Source organism: Lampris incognitus, chromosome 11, assembly GCF_029633865.1.
Source record: "Lampris incognitus isolate fLamInc1 chromosome 11, fLamInc1.hap2, whole genome shotgun sequence".
NCBI lineage: Eukaryota > Metazoa > Chordata > Actinopteri > Lampriformes > Lampridae > Lampris > Lampris incognitus.
In genome coordinates, this window is record NC_079221.1 from 5,435,200 (window position 1) to 5,450,079 (window position 14,880).

At 47.8% G+C, this 14,880-nt stretch overlaps 1 pseudogene; it reads right to left on the reverse strand.

Moving 5' to 3' along the window:
- Positions 1–907: 907 nt before the first annotated feature.
- On the reverse strand, positions 908–990 carry LOC130121355 (U6 spliceosomal RNA; annotated as a pseudogene).
- Between the last annotated feature and the right edge of the window lie 13,890 nt (positions 991–14,880).

A 14,880-nucleotide genomic window follows, 5' to 3' on the forward strand; every position in this document is an offset into this window, starting at 1 on the left:
CCATGCGCATTGCCGGCAAACACTAAGCCCTTATCTCTCCGCTGGGCCTCTCCGGAGAGTTTACAATTTCTCGCTTCGCTGGAGCCTGAGCTGAGCTTGTTACCGCCACAAAGGCTGAGAGCTGGCCTGCTTGAGAGCACAAAGCCGCCCTCACCTCTGGACGGACACATTTCCTTTCAGATAACAGATGACTTGTTGGACAGCCACACTGGTGTCCCGCCGCAGCCCTTCGCCGACCTCACGGAGGGATTCGCAGCAAAAGTCCAAGTTTCTAAAACGCGGGGGAGGGGGCGAAGCCGCGCGACTCCGGCGAAGGAGCCTTTGTTAGCGACATCCGTCGGGAGGCCGCCGAGGGACGCCACATCAGCAGATGCGGCCCGGTCCCCGAGAGACGCCGCTCTCTTGCAGCACGGGGATCGGCGTTTGATTAGGACAACCGCTGTGATCCCGCCAGCCCCCCCCCCCCCCCCCAACAGCAGCGACACCGGCACAGGTGGGGCGTGCGCACGTGAACCCCACCAACCTCTACATGCCGCCGTGTCTTCCGATATTTAAAGCACCACTTTCTGGTCTCTGACTGGGAGCCTAATGTGCGTTCGCCGACTCGTCACATCTCCGGTTAAGGCCCGAACTACTGTCAACGTAACAGCTCTTACGCAAACGTCGTCTGTGTAGTTTTACACAAAATTAAAACATTTGAAATGACATTTATCTGGATCATTTCTTCTTCACTGTTTTTTGTTTTGGATCCCCCACCCCCTTTTCTACCCCAATTGTACTTGGCCAATTACCTCAGTCTTCCCGAGCTGTCCCGGAAATCAAATTAATTAATTAATTAATCCATCCGTTCCATCCATCCATTATCCAAACGGCTTATCCTGCTCTCAGGGTAGTGGGGGGGGGGGGGTTTGCATGTCATCCCTGTGCAGGGGCCATGCTAATCTTCTCTGCATCGTTCCGATGTTAGTATATGTACTGCCGAAGCAATGCCGATGAATTAATTCAGGTAACTTCAGGTAAATCCGGTTCATTTCTATCCATTTACATGACGTGTCGAAGGAGGACGAAAGCGACGAAGACTCACAACTGCAACAGACTGCGGAGGAGAGAAATCCGACGTCCCCATCCTCGACGCGAGGCTCTTTTCCTGTGTTCGGCCGATCCGGGGAGCGCTGCAGACTACCACATGCCTCCTCCCATGCATGTGGAGTCACCAGCCGCTTCTTTTCACCTGACAGCGAGGAGTTTCGCCGGGGGGGGGGGGGCCTAGCGCGTGGGAGGATCACGCTATTCCGCCCAGTTCCCCGACCGACCAGAGGAGGTGCTAGTGCAGCGACCAGGATGCGTACCCACATCCGGCTTCCCACCTGCAGACACAGCCAATTGTGTCTGTAGGGATGCCCGACCAAGCCGGAGGTAACACGGGATTTGAACTGGCGATCCCCGTGTTGGTAGGCAACGGAATAGACCACTACGCCACCCGGACACCCCTTCTTCACATCTCAATAAACCAAAAATCCTCTTGATTTGGATGTAAAATGTATGAATGCTTATTTCTGCATTTTCTTAAATGAAATACACTGGTTTATTCCAATTTAAGGTAAAATAGCTAAATAAAGACAGGTGTATAAGAAGGAATACTACTGAATATTTTAGATTGCCATTGTCAGAAATAACAAAAAAAAAACTGTGACAAGCCTCCATTTATGCCAACGTCTCCTCTGGGAACCGGACCAGTTGACATTATCCGCAACGACGACTTTGAAAAACGGATCAACCTGTGGGACTTTATTTACCAAAGGAGCGAAATGTGAGGGGAAAACCCTCGAACGTATGGAGTTTTTCCCACAAAAGACACTGACCGGACTGCCTTGAACCACATGTACTTTCTTAAACTACATAGTTTATCTCTACCCTTCAACCAGCAGGTTTACCCACTGGAGCATCAAGGGAAACCCATAAAGCCATTTATCGTAAAATCACAGCAGTACCCGAGATTATTAAACCTTGGAGTGCTCGTTTGAACCGAGCTTTGGCCTGCTGTTCATGCAGAGTTGAAAAATGTCAGTTCTACTGTGTTGATGAGCACATCTAGATGGACGGACAGACAGACAGATATAGATAGATAGATAGATAGATAGATAGATAGATAGATAGATAGATAGATAGATAGATAGATAGATAGATAGATAGATAGATAGATAGACAGATAGAAACAGTTTATTGTCCTCAGAGAATAAGTTATTTTTTAAAGTTGGTGCATTTACATACACACTGACAGGCAACAACCCAATAAGTCATGCATTCTACTGTACTACAGTAAAACATATGAACTAATGGAGACATAACACGGTAATCGGACCATACAGGACACGCCAGTATGTGTACATGTCCATGTGCATGTGACAAAGACATATGGACATTACAGAGACACAAGGCCACATTGGGTAGTTATTACCGAGGCTGTGTGTGTGTGTGTGTGTGTGTGTGTGTGTGTGTGTGTGTGTGGAGTGCATGGATAGCAGATCTATGTTACCAGGGGATACAGCCTATGTAGCCTAAATGTTATTTAGGCAAATTTTCACTGCAGAAACACTGGATATCGGGGTGTCCGGGTAGCATAGCGGTCTATTCCGTCGCCTACCAACACGGGGATCGCCGGTTCGAATCCCCGTGTTACCTCTGGCTTGGTTGGGCGTCCCTACAGACGTGGGTGGGAAGCCAGCCGGATGTGGGTATGTGTCCTGGTCGCTGCACTAGCACCTCCTCTGGTCGGTCGGGGGGGCCTGTTTGGGGGGAGGAGGGGGGGGGGTCAGCGTGATCCTCCCACGCGCTACGTCCCCCTGGCGAAACTCCTCACTGTCGGGTGAAAAGAAGCGGCAGGCAACGCCACATGTATGGGAGGAGGCGTGCGGTAGTCTGCAGCCCTCCCCGGATCGGCAGAGGGGGTGGAGCAGCGACCGGGACGGCTCGGAAGAGCGGGGTAATTGGACGGATACAATTGGGGAGGAAAAAGGGGGGGGTAAAGATCCCCCCCCTCCAAAAAAAAAAAAGAGAAATACTGGATATCTGCATAGATCTACCAGTAACAGCGATTTCAACAGACATGTTCAGAAAAAAAAGAAGACTTGCTGAGACAGCTCCGCTATTGTTTTCCGGGGCACTGTGAAATTCTAATTTCGGTTTTACTTGGCGCAGTAATTATCTGCATTGTCGATGAGAATAAAGAAAATAAAGTGCACGAATATGTGCCGGCCAATTGGATTCTGTCAGTTCAAGCAGAATTGGGTACACAAGCGAAGCAGCCCTGCCAGATTGTAATAAGGACGGTGTTTGCGCGGAACAATTTTCCCTCTAAACAGCTCATCAGCAGCGGAGAGAGTCTGTCACCCGGGGGACGGAGTGACATGTCTTCCGCGTCGCCGTCTGTTATTAACATGTCTCTCACGACAAGCTCAATTATCTGACACTGCCCGTAATTTTCATTCCTTTTTCTGGCACAATGTAAAGTTCCTCTCCTTTATTTTCGAAGCGGGTCGTTTTGGACCACAGAACACGGATATGAGACATGTGTAGGAGGATGAAGCGAACACCGAGGGGGGGGGGGGAAACGTCTGCGAGTCGGGGTGAAGTTACCGCACGGCAGGGCTGCTTGGTGTATCGGCCCAAACTGGACAGATCTTCGGACGTCTTGTCATTTTAAGGGGACTGCTGCGATTACAGATGTCGGTGTGGCCCGCTCGAGCTCACGTTGTAAAATCTGACCCCACGATGCCATCGGTCGGGCGCTAGTCGAAAACCGCTGCAAAGCCGTTTAGAAGCAGGGAGGGTACGCTCATTTTAAACAGCAAGCTTTGAATAGTAAGCAGAGTCCCCCATATTTCGATGACATCACGTCAAAATAGCTCAAGTCAGCGGTTTATGGACACGCGAGGCTTCGCTGGACCACGTTACGCTGAGCTGAATGAATAAATGTTATCGTTTTCAGTGCTATCTCCAAAAATCTGGGGGAAAAAAAAGAAATAAATTGATCTCTTAAAAACTAAGCATTAAAGTTGCTTATGCAGGGGGCATCCAGGTAGCGTAATGATCTATTCTGTTGCCTAGCGACACAGGGCTCGCCGGTTCGAATCCCTGTGTTTACCTCCGGCTTGGTCGGTCGTCTCTACAGACACAATAGGTTGACATCACCAACTACAGATGGAGGGCAGCAAGTGGTTTTGTACATGGGAAGCACTATCACAAACTTTCGAAATGCCTATGTTTGGCGTCATTAACCGAGACACCACAAGGAGTTTTTAATTGAGTACCAAAATTTGTTGTTCATGGGGGGGGGGGTGCAAGAAATTGACCGAAAACGCCGGGAGAAATGGCTTGTGAACCGTCGTCTGCGGTTGGGAGGGGCGGACTCGGATAACGCGTGTGTGCAGTGACCACTTCGTCAAAAAAAAACCACTCTTCATAACATAAGGGTCACGTCCAACATATCTTACTTTCTGTTTATAGCTTTCTCTCATAATATCGTCTAAACTAGCACAGTTCGGGCTAAACTAGCTCCGTCTCGTCCATTCTGCTTTTCACTTCCTGCCCTCCATCTGAATCTCGCGCGACCAAATTAATTAATTTGATTTCCTGGATCGGATGGGGTGGAGCAGCAACCGGGACAGCTCGGAAGACTGAGGTAATTGGCCAAGTACAATTGGGGGAGAAAAGGGGGGGGGGGTCCAAAAAAAAACAGTGAAGAAGAAATGATGCAGAATCACGTGACTGCAAACAAGCTATTGGCCGTGTTTGCGGGTGGGAGGCCGGATGTGGGTATGTGCCCTGGTCGCTGAACTAGCGCCTCCTATGGTCGGTTGGGGCGCCTGTTCGGGGGAGGGGAGGGGGAACTGGGGGGGAATAGCGTGATCCTCCCACGCGCTACGTCCCCCTGGTGAAACTCCTCACTGTCAGGTGAAAAGAAGCGGCTGGGGACTCCGCATGTATGGGAGGAGGCATGTGGTAGTCTGCAGCCCTCCCCGGATCGGCAGAGGGGGTGGAGCAGAAACCGGGACGGCTCGGAAGGGTGGGGTGATTGGCCTGGTACAACTGGGGAGAAAAGGGGGGGGGGGAATAATAATAATTTTAAAAAAATGCTCCCGCAGCTAAAAACATGATGTGAAATGCTAAAAAAGAAGTTTAAAGATAGGGTGCTGCTTTGTGATTCTTATCCTCTCCTTCCTTATTTGCGGGACAACGTCTGGTCCAATAGATTTTTTCCATCAATGTTCACAACACCGCTACTTATTTCACAAACTAACATCAGTTACCGTCATGGGTATAAGAGCGGAATGTCTGTGACACCAAACTACATCCAAAATCCTGATCAAGCAGCTGTCAGGAAGTCAGGGATCAACTAAAACGCCTTGTTCCACCACAGATTCACTCCCGAGTCAGACGTCTGTTGCGTCACTCTCCCAGGTTTCCTGCAACGCCATGCAGCGTTGCGTCGCAATGCAGAAATATCAGCAAAAAAAACAAAAATACACATTTTAAATATTTGGTTACATTGTAGCAAGTTATTTACATGAATTATTCAGTGGCGTGTTTCTGCACGGATGCACGCTGCAAGTAAAGGGACAGCACCCCAAAATTAAAAATGACCTGTAGTGCTATTTATCCATCTAGATCGTTTTTGGTGCGAGCTGTCGAGTTTTGGAGATATCGGTCGTAGAGTTGTCCGCCTTCCCTTGAATAGAACGGAACTGGATGGCCCTCGGCTTGTGTAGCTCAAAGCCGGAAAAAATAAATAATTAAAAAAAAAAAATTTTTAAACTCCACAGCAATGTCGCTTTCCAGAAATCATGACCCGGTCCCTCAACATAATCCACAGGCCTTGTCGCTAGCAATCTCATGTAGGAACTATTTTCTCTGACCGAGCTACACCTACATGAACCTGCTCACAGGGTCTGTGGATTATCTCGAGTGACTGGGTCGTGATTTCTGGAAAGAGAGATTGCTGCTGGACCGCAACACCGGGGCCCACCCTACACATGCAGTTGTCCATGAGTGACTGAGTGAGTGATGGAGTTTCACTGTTGGTCGGACGGCCGAGTTGGAGTTTCCTCATTGGCTGCGCAAACAGTTTCCTACTACGTCATCCCCTTTTCTCCCCAATTGTGCTTGGCCAATTACTCCACTCTTCCGAGCCGTCCCGGTCGCTGCTCCACCTCCTCTGCCGATCCAGGGAGGGCTGCAGACTACCACGTCTCCTGCGATACATGTGGAGTCGCCAGCCGCTTCTTTTCACCTGACAGTGAGGAGTTTCGCCAGGGGGACGTAGTGCGTGGGAGGATCACGCTATTTCCCCCAGTTCCCCCTCCCCCCTGAACAGGCGGCCCGACTGACCAGAGGAGGCACTAGTGCAGCGACCAGGACACATACCCACATCCGGCTTCCCACCCACAGACACGACCAATTGTGTCTGTAGGGACGCCCGACCAAGCCGGAGGTAACACGGGGATTCGAACTGGGATTCCCGTGTTTGTAGGCAACGGAATAGACCGCCACGCCACCCAGACGCCCAAAACAGCCACTTTATAAATGTAATCACTCAAAAACAGTCATTTAATAAATGTAGTCACGGTCCAGCCATATACTGGGCTTTAACCAAGACTTGTTGAAATTTTTTTTTTTTTTTGCCGCTTTGAGCAACACAAGCTGAGGACCATCCAGTTCCATAGTATTGTAGAGAAGGCAGACACCTCTACAGCCGAAATCTCCAAAACTCACACCAAAACGATCTAGATGGATAAATAGCACTACAGGTAAGAGGAAGAACATGTGTTTTTGACTTTGGGGGTGAACTGTCCCTTTAAAAGTATAGACCTTGAAACTGGTCTCCTTAACCCCGTAACAGATCTGACGTTGAAACTTTTTTCATATGGACTTTATACAGGGCTCTATCTTAAACACTTATGTACAAAAACTAATAAAAGAAAGATGCAAGTGTATGTTCACCTAAAATGGAAGATTACGCAAGCCAAGCCCTCTCACTGTTACCTTTTAAATGATGCCAAAATATATTCCTTAATTGCTGCGATGGTGGACTTAATGCCAGAAAAGCTTATCGTCTCTATATTGTAATTAAAGCTAGGTTCCTGAAGGTTTTTCTTTTTATAGGTCACCTGTGGTGAAATTGGTAAGCGCACTGGTGTCCTACCTCTCCAAATCCCACAGATCTGTTTGAAATTAAACATAGTCATGGTTAGCTATCGTCTTAAATAGGCCAGCAATATAGAAAGTATATAAAAGAAAAAAAGGACATGTTTTTTGCATATAAATCGTCAGGATCTCAGCTTTAATTAGGTAGGAGACAATCTTACCCCCCGGTTTACACTTAGCATAACAATGCATCTTGAGGAAATTTGAAGGCTAACCAATTTAGGCAAACCGCATAAAAAACCCAAGTGTAAAAAGACCCATGACACATCGGAGAAGGGTCGAACCACAATCGTATTTAATCAGTTACGCAAGACATATTTCCATGCTAAGTGTAAACTGGATGGTTCGGCTTGAAGGTGTAGCTAAGGACGTGAGGTCATCATCTGCGATTTTTGCCAGTCATTCTTTCAGAAAAAAACAAAATCATAAGCAACGCAGGCTTATGTTTTTTTGGGTGGCGTGGCGGTCTATTCCGTTGCCTACCAACACGGGGATCACCGGTTCGAATCCCCATGCTGCCTCCGGCTTGGTCAGGCGTCCCTACAGACACAATTGGCCGTGTCTGCGGGTGGGAAGCCGGATGTGGGTATGTGGCCTGGTCGCTGAACTAGCGCCTCCTCTGGTCAGTCGGGGAGCCTGTTCGAGAGAGAGGGGGAACTGGGGGGAATAGCGTGATTCTCCCACGCGCTACGTCCCCCTGGTGAAACTCCTCACTGTCTGGTGAAAAGAAGCGGCCGGCGACTCCACATGTATCAGAGGAGACATGTGGTAGTCTGCAGGCAGAGGTGGAAAAACCCGGTCCAGAAAGTAAAAACCCTAATTGTATCTTTACTCCACCCATGTACTAAACCATCAGATTGCACTGACTAGTTTCCCAAATCAGCTGGTTTAATACATGGATGGAGTAAAGACACGGTTAGGGTTTTTACTTTCTGGACCAGGTTTTTCCACCTCTGGCTGCAGCCCTCCCCGGATAGGCAGAGGGGGTGGAGCAGAGACCGGACGGCTCGGAAGAGTGGGGTAATAGGCTGGATACAATTGGGGAGAAAATGGGGCGGGGGGGGGGCGACCCATAAGCAATGCTTTACGTCGTAATTACAAGAATTACTTATTTTGCAAGTAAGGTTGCCAGACTACAAGCGGTTCTAAGCAGAATTACATCCCTTACCTAAGGGACCGCAGTGGACCTGTCATCTTTGAGTGCATTACCCGAAGGAGTAACACCGTTAAAGGTTACCTTATTGCTTCAAAACTTAGGATGGACCACCTTGACTCCCACGGGGAGGCAAGCATGATAAAAAGTAAAAATGTTCCACCGAAGTGAAATATCGCTTTAAGTGGGAGTGGCTGGGTTGCTGTGGGAGCGTTAGAGGAAGTGGTAATGATGACAGCTCTAACTCAGTGCAGGTGCAGTAAAGCATGGCAGGTTGGTCAATTGCCCAGAACCCATTACTTCTCCCCTGAGACCGGCTTTCCTAATGTGCTTGGTACCGTCTGTAAAGGGGTGACCAACTGACAACAGAGAAATCTCCTCTGTTTTATAGAAAGACCAATGTAACTCACAAGGTTACAAGGGCAGATAAGCGCATGTTAAATGACCGAGCATGCTGTTTCACAGTTTACAAACGCTACGTTACTATGCAGTGAAAAGATATCGCGTTGATTTGTGTCATCAGCCAACAATGGAAGACGTTTTTATTTCCAGACTAATGCGACGTGAAGTCTTGCTGCATATTGTTGTGAAATTAACAGGGGATTTCAACTACGTATTTCATGGCCGGGGTTCTGTGGTGACGGCAAGGGTCAAAATAAGCCTGCAGGCTGAGGAGATACTCACTATTCTTGAGTCGAGGAAACAATGTCAGGCAATGTAAAATTCATGAAGTCGTTTCCCTCTCTTTATGATTGTCTTTTTTTAAGGGAACATTGAGCATGAACTGGAGATGAAAATAGGATGACCTTGGCAGCCAGATATGTCTGTGCTCCCGTTTCATCTACAGACAGCCACTGTTTGACCACTATCCACCAGATGCATTCCGTCCGGCACTTGTAACAATAGTGTAAATGGGAGGGAAATTGAGCTCACCTTAAAGGTGGACTTCGGTCCTCTTGAAGGCTGAAAGCCCTGGATGAGCCTAGTGCCCAGCGGCAGCTCAGCATCCTTGTTTTGCTCCCTGAGACGTGTGTAATCAGAGAGAAAGTCCAGCAGAGATTACAGTCTTCAATCAGTCAGCAAGGAAAATGATATGTACATCATTGTCTCTGCTGCACATCCCTGGCACTGTCAGCCTGCATGCATATTACCTGTGTCAAAGCTGCCAGGGACATGACGAGAGACAGACACTGAGAGCCATCACAGAGCCGCCACTCAGGGGGGTGTCGAGTCTTGCCTTCTCGAACGCAGCCAGACTCAGTCTCCATAGGGACTCGAGTCTGACCTCTGGGATGTTGTTGTCGCCATTTAATGTACATGTTCAGATTCAAAATCAGTTCCCCTCAAACCGGAAATCGTTTTCAATGGGCTGAATAACACTGGAGGCCAGCTCTTGTCACCAAGAGAAAATACCAAGCACATACTCAGAGCTCTCCCTGGACTCGAGTCCAAGTAAGTTGAAATCTTTTACATCTGACCTTGAGTCGTACAGCACAGACAATAAGCTATTAACTTCTGGATTGCACAGTGGCAAAGCTATATCGATGGTCTGAGGAAAGAGGAAAAAGAACAGCAAGGAAAAACCAGCAGCATCTTTTAAATAACAAAAAAAAAGACGGCCTAATTAGACCCCATGAATAGCACATCACCGCATGGACAAATGGTAGATGAAGGCAATTGCATCTACTTTACTGAAACCTCACACCAACATCAATGCACACACCGACACCCCCCACACACTCACACTCACGCACAAACTTCCCTTCACAGTCTGCAGCTTTCAATTTAAACATCCGCCCGGACTCCAAAGGTAAATGCTGATGACAAATAACAACAGGAAATACTTGAAAAACAAAATCCCAGAGCCTGCAACCGCTGGCCATCGCTATCAGGTTTGCATAATAGCCGCCCTGTCCCACACCAGGTACCTGTTCACCTTGAAAAGTCCGGCCCTCAACGCAATGTCAACAAAAGCACTTTCTAGCTCGCCGATTCTGTTTGTCTCTTTGGTCCTGCTGGGACTCCAGAGGGAGGTCACCAAATTGTCTCTGGAATAAAAAAGGCGCTGACCTTCTGTTAAATTGGCCACATTCAGTAGACAGGGAATATCAGGTTATTGAGTCGATCCATGCTGTGTTGCCTTGCCTGGGGAAAATGATCTGCTCCATTGTCTGCCTTTTGCTGTTGATCAAGGGCAAGAAAGTGCCTGGAATGTAGAGAGAAAGCCAGACACTTTTAGATAAGAATTTAAAGTCTAATAATATATTAAAAATACAAAACAGTGCACTGAAGAAAAACTAGCCATTAAGTGGGATACTAACAGCTTGTGACCTATTAAGAGACTATTACATTTTTATAATCAGGGGCAACGAGTAGAAGGCTTTAAGCTTTAAACCTTGTGGGCTTTTATGCAGCATTTTGACAGAGAATACATATTTCAAACGGATGCAGCTGCAAAGCCTCAACAATTCCTTGCACTGTACTTTCAGGCTGTTGATTCCTTGAGAAAAGCAAATAATAGTCATTATGCAAAATTGCAGACCTATCCTTCAACAACTGGGGGGACCAGCTAAAATTGGACAAGGATGGGGAAGAAGCAGCCCCTCTTGCTGAAATATTCTGTATCTTTGGGACAGAATAATGAAATAAGTAATTTCTGCCAACAGTTCACATTACCTCCCCATGGTTAGGTAGCATAATCCCTATGGTATTTCTGAATTCTATCAAACATACAGTGGGAAATGTTATTACATTATTATAGTTTTTGCCTGTGTATAAACTATAGTGCACAGGCTCAAACTGTGCCTGTGCCTCTATATAGTTATTGTATTTATGTGTTTTGCACATGAATTGGAGTGAAAGAAGTTGAGAGCGATGTACAATTACTTATCTATTCAAACTGAGCTCGAAGAAGAACCTATCACAAAAAGCTATTTTGTACAGCACAAAACCACAAACTACTTTGGGTATAAGCACTACTTGAAATCATACCTTTCCATCACAAATCAAACTGCTGAATCGCCACAAATGAAAAGACTTCCTTTTTACCCTCTCATCTGTGTGTTTCACTAAAGATAGTTGCGAGGTGCACTTGCACGGAGCGTTGCCGTTCTTTCATAAAAATCCTTCCACACGATATTCAAACCCCATCAGTAAGAATAAGGAGCCAACCGTGCACAGTCTAGACCTGTTCCCCTTACCCAACTAAAACAAGGTAAAGATTTACCTGGCCTGCGTCAGTATTGGAGGGCACTGTGTCCATTTTCCTTTGTAGGGAACCCTATACCACAAAAAAATAATAACAACAATAATTCAGCAAACTGATACACGACCTCCCCGGCATTACGCAGAGCAGACAGAAAAACATCGAGTTCCACAAAAACAATCCTATTTTATTTTCATAAACAGGGAAACAGGGAAAAGCTGAGGCAGGTTGGGTGTTACGAGAAGGATGCCTAGCGTCGCAGAGGCGAAGCATACCTTTTCTTTTTCTTTTAATTGTCATTAGCTGTAGATCTTGATCACTTTTCACCGCATTTACTGCCTGTTGTCTCATTTGTGCACACGTGCGCGCACACAACGATCCTAGACAGCGGCAGGCCTAGTGTCAAGGGCGGAGGAGACTCTTAAATTGGGGGGGGGGGGACCAAACCCTGTAGGGGGGGGGTCCGGGGGGCATGCTCCCCGGATTTTTTTTTTTAAATGGTTTTAAACTGCCATTTTACAACAGTTTTCAGTGAAGAAAAACATGTTTCATGGCCATATGATAAGGCCTCCCCGGAAGATTGTGTTGATAATAAAGACTGTAGAACAGTGCAAGAAAGCAATATGCAACAAGGTGCAATAAAACATGCATTAGCCCACCTGTAGTGCATGCTGCAAATGCTGTGCAGCCTTGTAGGGTCGGGTTGCTGCACCGGATGCAACGTGTTCACTTCCCATATTAAGCTTAACTAGCTAGCAAAGTTAGCCGACAGCTTAGGAACACATGGAGTTACCAAACTACTAACCCAGAAACACGGTACTCTGAAATTAATGTAAATGCTATATAAAACGCTGTATTCACAATAAGGTCAATGTAATCCGGTCCGTATTAGCGTTATAACCTTTAGACTGTACCTGCGCGTCTCTGCTAGCTAAAGTTAGCCTCCCCTCCCATTGACTAGCATTGGCGGGCGTTAGCAAAAATACATTTACTTAATTATAAACACATGTGTTTCAACGGCAAGTTTCATCATAACGACATGTTTATCTTATTTTTAAAAAAATGGGTAAGTTCACTTTGTTTGGGACGGATTTTACAAACCTGCATGTGACGATGATTCACCGCTGCTGCCTTGAAAAGTTGCGAGCGCCGCTGCACGTCACCGCCGCCAGTACCAACGCCATGGGGGGGGGAGGGGGGGTTGCTGTTAATAACTAATACTTTTACATATTGTGGGATTGAAATGACATGCCTGCTGGCACATACGGGGACTATATGCACAGTGTTATATATATTTATGCATATGTCTAGTAGTGGATGTTCTTGTTTATTAGGGGGGTGGGGAAGATCCCCCCCGGTTCCGACGCCCTTGCCTAGTATTATCCTCACATTTTCAATGGCGTAGCTGGCGTTACGTGTATTACGTCATATCCTGGCTGGACGTCTAACGTTGACGTAAAACAGACGCTCCGTCGCACTCTCGGTTGTGCTAACAGAGCTAACGATAGCTCGCCCGAATCGTGTTTTTAAACAACCAGTAAAGCCAGCTGACACACCAGCAACACTTGGGAAACTTTTATCTATTTTTTTTTTGTTTTTAATGTGAGCACGTTACAGGTGTAAACTACTAATAAGACACGTTAGCCCCTAGCTAACGGGTCTGACCCTTTAGCCGAGCGGTTAGTGACGCCGCCTTGTGGCGCAGTACACCCCGTATCGAATCCCGCACCGGGCAAGAAAATAACCGCTTACATTGGCGGCAGCGGTGGGATCCGGAAGTGTGCGGATCCTCAGAAGTCTCTTCGGAGCGCGGGAAGAACAAAGCTTCCGGGAGAGGGTGACGACTGTAAACTACTAATAAGACACGTTAGCCCCTAGCTAACGGGTCTGACCCTTTAGCCGAGCGGTTAGCGACGTCGCCTTGTGGCGCAGTACACCCCGCATCGAATCCCGCACCGGGCAAGAAAATAACCGGTTACACGGGTAATAACGTACTTGCACCTCTTTCCGTGGTGTTTCTGTGAAATCCTACCATACCACAGGGCTTCCGGGATGAAACGGCTTAGGCAACGCCGAGTGAGAGGAGGAGGCTGGGAGAGAATAATGGTGGAAGTAGGGGGGCAAAAAAAACCCCAAACTTATTGTAACGTGCATGGATAAGAAGACACGCTGGCCGCTGGCTGGCGGGTCTGACCCTTTAGTCGAGCGGTTAGCGACGTCTCCTGCGGTGCGGGCGATACGGGTTCGCTTCCCGGCCGCGGCAGTTCCTGTGGTTGCGTTGTCCCCCCGAATTCGCTACATTGGTGTCAGAAGTGGGACGGAGCGACCCTAAGGCCATCGGAAGCGCATGCGCCCTGAGGCGTGAAGGAAGTGATACGCGGGGACGCGCTTCCCGAAGGAGGGGGGTAGTGTAACGTGCATGGATAAGAAGACACGCTGGCCGCTGGCCGGCGAGTTTGACCCTTAAGTCTAGCGGTTAGCGATGCCCCCTGCGGTGCGGGCGATACGGGTTCGATTCCCGGCCGCGGCAGTTCCTGTGGTTGCGTCGTCCCCTGAATTCGCTATTATATGTTGTTTTTAGCCAAAAAGAATGAGGATGTTAATCAGAAGAAGGCAAAAAAAAAAATCTTAAACGTCTTACAACAGCATTTATTTTTTTTAGATATACTCACTCACAAACATTTTCGGAGGGGTCGCAACCCCTCCCTTCCCCTCCCCCTTCCCCTATTCCACGCATATGGTAAGACTGACGTCAGTTCGTGGTTGACCGCTAAAACCGGGTTCATGAAGTGCTTCGCAGCTTCAAAAAAGAAAAGAAAAGAAAGTTGGCTTCCAAAACAGCGCAAATAAGCTTTTGTTAACACGACAGTGAGGAGCCGGATAAGAGTCACGCTTAGCAGTCACCCGATCACCACTCCGCCGCCACCCGGCGGAGGATCGCTCACCCGCCGCAGCCTTTATCTGGCACGGCCAGCCCACGCGCCTATCTGCGCTGGTGCTGAAGCAACGGCGCCACGTCAGGCGAGACAAACTTCCCGACATCGGACCGCGGTCCTTAGTTTATCAACCTACGTCCAGCTGAGGGGGGGGGGGCTGAGGAGGGGGAGGGGGGGGTGTTCTGCATCATAATGACTTTGAGGTAAACCAGTAATCAGAGGACGAGGGTGATACTTAAATCCGTACGTTTCATCCAGAAAAAAAAAAAAAAAAAAAAAGGAATTGGACCTCACCAATTTTTCCAAGATACCCCAGAATTTTTTCAAAATTGCCATCCACCGCAACACCGAGATTCTCTGGGCAGATTGCCCAAGAGGTCGGC